The sequence below is a fragment of the Hibiscus syriacus genome, unplaced genomic scaffold, assembly GCF_006381635.1.
Source record: "Hibiscus syriacus cultivar Baekdansim isolate YM2019G1 unplaced genomic scaffold, ASM638163v2 tig00110551_pilon, whole genome shotgun sequence".
Lineage (NCBI taxonomy): Eukaryota > Viridiplantae > Streptophyta > Magnoliopsida > Malvales > Malvaceae > Hibiscus > Hibiscus syriacus.
Genome location: NW_024062778.1, coordinates 1,329,229 through 1,334,408, shown reverse-complemented (window position 1 = coordinate 1,334,408; position 5,180 = coordinate 1,329,229). Strand labels below are relative to the sequence as shown.

At 34.0% G+C, this 5,180-nt stretch overlaps 1 long non-coding RNA gene and 1 pseudogene across 1 annotated transcript; both read left to right on the top strand.

Annotated features, from left to right (window-relative positions):
- The first annotated feature begins 656 nt into the window (after positions 1–656).
- LOC120131245 lies at positions 657–1,258 on the top strand. The gene is made up of 2 exons (XR_005516902.1): positions 657–912; positions 1,124–1,258. It is a non-coding gene; the product is annotated as an uncharacterized LOC120131245 (long non-coding RNA).
- A 37-nt stretch (positions 1,259–1,295) lies between these two features.
- Positions 1,296–3,950, top strand: LOC120131243 (annotated as a pseudogene).
- Positions 3,951–5,180: the final 1,230 nt, after the last annotated feature.

The following is a 5,180-nucleotide window of genomic DNA, read 5'->3' as shown; positions in this document are numbered from 1 at the left end:
ATACGACGAAATCATGTGTCTACACCACTGTAGTAAACTCAATTTATCATTTTCACACATATGATATTTTAGCATCAATTTAGTCATCGAAATTATTTAGGGGCATCATCCTAGTCCTCGAAATCCGTTGACCCTTTTAACTAATAAAATTGTGATATTTCTGCGTCTGTGGTTTAAGGGATTATGTTAAAATATTTACTAAACACAAAGGTTAGAAAAATTCTCAAAATCTTATTATTTATTTCAGTTAGATTAAGGGATTAAGTTAAAATTTTAGGGATTTTTTCTAATTGTTTAGTACAAACGCAGAAAACTAACGATTCTATTAATTAAACCAAAGTTCAGAGGCTAGAATGATGTCTCTATACAATTTCGATGGTTAAATTGATGTGAAAATATCATAAGAATAAAAATAATAAATTAAATATACTACATAGACAAAAGTAGACCTTAAACCATAAAAAATCATATTTAACATTAGTTTAAAATTCATTTTGATAACCTAATTTGAATTTATCTTTCCATGCAATGCTTACGGCTTACCTCATTTTCGCTTACCCTGAAAAAAAAACTTTTAAATAAAAAGCCCAAAAAGCTGAATTATACAATAAATAAATTCTTCCCCACTCGAGAATCCATTGAGGGGTTTCCACTTTCCGATCCATATTTTTATACAAAATTTTCTTGTTTCCCCCTCCTGATTTTCCTTCATTCCAAACACCATTGCAATTCTTACTACATTTCCCTCTTGGATTTATTACGATTTGATAGGTGACGGGTTTCCAAAAAAAAAGTTTTAATAATGGAATTAAAAATAAAAAGGGGTTGATTTTTCTTCCCCGGAGGCAAGCTTTCCCGGGAAAATTTGCCTCTTTTTTTCCAGCTCTCTCTCTCTCTCTCTCAGCTTCCACGGTTAGTTGCATTTCCACCCTTTTCTCTCTTCTCTCTCCACTTTGTTTCCTGAAAAAAATTATTTCTTGGTGTTATTTTCTTGTGAAATGTTTTAATCCGAATGACAACTTGAAATTATCGTTAGTTTGTGATTTTTCAAGAATATTATTTTCGCTCCAAATAAGGGAACTTTTAGTTACGTACCGTTCATCTGTTTTCTTCTTTGTTGCAGGAAACTTTCTTTTTGATTGATTGAACCAAGAGTACTTTATGTAGTCGTGGGTGGATTTACAAAGTAATGGAAGGAAAATTTCATTGGGGAATCTAAGATTCATGAGAGAGAGGACTTTAATTTATTCTCATTGTTTTATTTATATTTTTTTATTGAGTTTGTTTGGAAATAATAAGATTTCTCGAGTTTGATTGCATGGAGTCTGAAATGTTTTCACCTCCAAGAGATGTTGTCAAATGTTGTGATTGCGCTTGTCCCGCTTGCTCTGTGATTGGTAAACCTTCAAGTAAATGGTTACGATCCGTAAAGCGAAAATATGACGAATCTGAGAATGGAAATCAGTTTTGTGTTCCGGAATTTGATCTTCATTCAAATCCCAGAGTCCAAATTGAGAATGAATGTGTTGCTCTGCGGGAGACTGTTTCCACCCAACAAGCAACAATACGGGATTTGCAAGCGGAATTGGAGCAGGAGAGAAATGCCTCGTCGTCGGCCGCGACTGAGGCAATGTCGATGATATTGAAGTTGCAGAAACAGAAGGCAGAGATTGAAATGGAGGCAAGCCAATTCCAGCGATTTGCGGAGGAGAAAATGGCACATGATCAGGAGGAGATACTTGCCTTGGAGGATCTTTTGTATAAGAGAGAACAGGCTGTTGAATCTCTTACTTGTGAAGTACTGGCTTACAAGCATAGGATGATGAGTTATGGTCTTACGGAGGCCGAGGCTGAAGGTGTGATGGATGGTCAGATTGAGAGTATGGGTACGGCTGAGAACTTTGATGAGCAAGTTGATCTTCCTGCATATGATTATCCACCATTAAAATGCAGTTTCAATGAGAATACCGGTGACGAGGTTGAAGATGTTGAGAAATATGCATTTGGAGAGACCCCTAATACTCGAGAACAGTTGAGGAATTTGGAAGAAAGGATCTTCCAAGTGGAGAGGAATTCCAGCTGCAGTCAGACAGATGGCGGTTTTCCCGGAAGGAATTTGGAACCAAGGATCTTCCAAGCGGAGAGGAATCCCAGCAGCAGTCAGATGGATGGAGGTTTACCCAGAACAAAGAATGTTTTCGAGAAAGTAATAGTTGGTCACTCTCCTAAACGAACAAGACATTCAAGAAGACTTTCAACTGATAGTTATAATTCATTCATGGCTAAAGGACCGCTTCAGAGTTTACCATTGATTCTCCCCGGTTTAACATTGGTTCTCCTAGGTTTAATGCTAGCTACAAGAAGATGGAGTTTTTTTCAAAAATGGATGAACTTTCCAACTCAAGAAGAATGTATAATACTTCAGACGTTGCAGATAATATGAGTGACAGAGTTTGTACCATTGATTCAGTCCATCATGACGTGGCATATAATGGAACTCCCAAACCCAAACTTGGAGCTGAAACTGCTGATGAGTATGCATCCACTCCAAAGGGGTCATTTAACCTGTCTGATGCTTGTGATCCTGATATCAAGAAGCTCTACACGAGGCTTCAGGCCCTTGAGGCTGACAGGGAATCAATGAGACAAGCCTTGTTATCAATGCGAACTGACAAAGCGCAGTTGGTTTTATTGAAAGAAATAGCACAACATTTGTCCAAGGAAATGCCATCAAATATACAACTAGCAAAGCCATCTATTGTTGCAAGCTTGCCATTTATGCCAGTCTTCAAGGTAATCTTCGTTTAAAAAATGTGCTTTCTTTCTATACATTTTGTACCACCGGTTCTGTTGTTGACATTCCGATGTTTATATTCAGCATTCTTCAATTTCACGTTGCTTTGAAATTTTACTGTGTAGTTTGGCTGCAGTTCTTTATCTTTCGTCCGTTGTTGCATCAAAAGCTTCCCTTTCATTTAGTATCCATGCTGCTCTTTACTTGTTGGAAGCATCATGAATGTTTCATCAATAGAGTTAATCTGTTTTCCATAATCAAAACTTTCTTGTATTTCCTTTGATGTGTTTCCACATTGCCTCTCAAAGTCAATTGTGCATTGATTCTGTTTTTCCAGTGATGTGTTTCCACATTGCCACTCAAAGTTAATTGTGCATTGATTCTGTTTTTCCAGTGGATTACCTCCTTGATTTTCTGGAGGCGGAAAGCCCGCCGAAGCAAGTAAGTAGAATTTGTGTTATATACATAGAGATGCAGGCGTAGAGAAGGTGCATGCACTTGGATACATAATTTTACATGTCATGATCTGTTTATTAGGAATTGACATTGAAGTTTAGCGGCATATAATATCCTAGGGAAATGTTAGTGCCAACGTTTGATTCGTTTTATTATATAGGTACCTGTATGGATTGTCACCGAACAACGTCGGCTTGCTAATGCTTTTAGACAGAGGCCCTCGACCGGGGCAGTGGAGATGCCTTTCAAGCACGCAAGTGTGAAACGTTCCTATGTCTAGATGAAGACTATATTTGTAACTGTGAATGCTGAATTGGTAAAATCTTGATCAAAAAGCCATCATGTGTAGAGTTTGCATCCATTCTTTTAATTGATTCTTTTGTGCAGAATTCGGTATATTGTGCAGTGTTCTTTTATTTTTTTCTCTTTATCATTATTTTTCGGATTGAATACATTGTACTGATAGATCAGCAAAACATGGATGCATGGGAGCATAATCGCTCGCAAATTCGTTGGTTTTCGGTTTGAGGTATGTGTCTACCGTCGATCGCATTGTGTATATTTCAGAATCTTGTATGTTTCACATTCAAGTAATGAATTGTTTATAGTTTTCAAATTCAAGCAATATTCAGTTCACCTGAATTATTGGTTTAGCTGATGTATACTTCATCTCTCTTATAAAAGCCCTGATCTTTCTTGATCTTGTTTATGTTTTTTTGTTAATTCGAACAACAATGAATTAGCTTATGTCGGATGTCTTATAAATGTTCTTGTTCTTTTGATGATGTCTAGTCCGGAACGCAAAATGAATATACAGATTGTCCTACTATAGGGACAAAAGCAGTTGGTTTACCTTTACTTTGGAAGGTCCCATGTTTAACTAGTTATATAGAGGGGTGAACATTCAATCGAGCCGAGTTGAGTTAAAAAATTTTGAGTTATTTGAGTTGACGAGCCTTATTTTATAAAACTCGAGTCAAGTTGTTCAAGTTTTGTTTAAATTTAATTGTAAATATTTATAATATTATGATACTATTTGCTTTCAATTTAAATGGTTTTTTATAACCATATACAATACATATATATTTCTTCATATTTTCTTTCATATGATATATACATATATCAAACAGATTTGAGAGATTTTACTTAAACTTGAAAATCAATTTACTAATTACTACAAATTTTGAGTTATTCGAGTTGCATTTTATAGTTCGACTTGAATTTGAAATTTTTTCTAGTCGAGTTTATAAAATAACAACTCGAAGTCAATTTGAGTTGAGTTTTTTCGAGTCGAAAAGATCATTTTTTCGAGTCAAGTCGAGTTTTGTTCACCCCTAGTTATATATATTAAGATAGGATCTATTTATAAGGTATAAAATTCATTAGTTTTATATGAAAATATAATTATTTGATTAATCTAAATAGATGGTTGAAATTAAAATAATTTTTTATGAAAATTGAAAAAAAATATTTGAAAATAAATATGAATCGTTCGATATAAAGAAATTCGTAAAAGTATTTGATATCATATTCGTAAAATCGAATTTCATAAAAAAAAATCTAATAGTTCTAAACATAAAAAATCTTTTAATATTTATTAAAATAAAATAATAATTAATCAAGAAAATCATACTCAATGGATAGAATTTAGTTTTCAAAATTCAAGGTGTTACAAGGAGCTTCAAATTTTTTATCATCTTTCAAATTAGTCCTTAGTTTAACTTTGTAAACCAATTTATTAATTAAGTACATTTTGTTTATGAGTTCAAACTCCAAATACCATAATTTTAAAATCTACCTTCCACAGTATTTTAGGAATTAAATTTTGAAAAATTAGTTTTTTAGAATTCGATCCAACTATCCAATTTCAAACATGATTCTATTAAATTGAATTCCGGAGCGTTATATAAAATGTACCCTACTCGTCCAG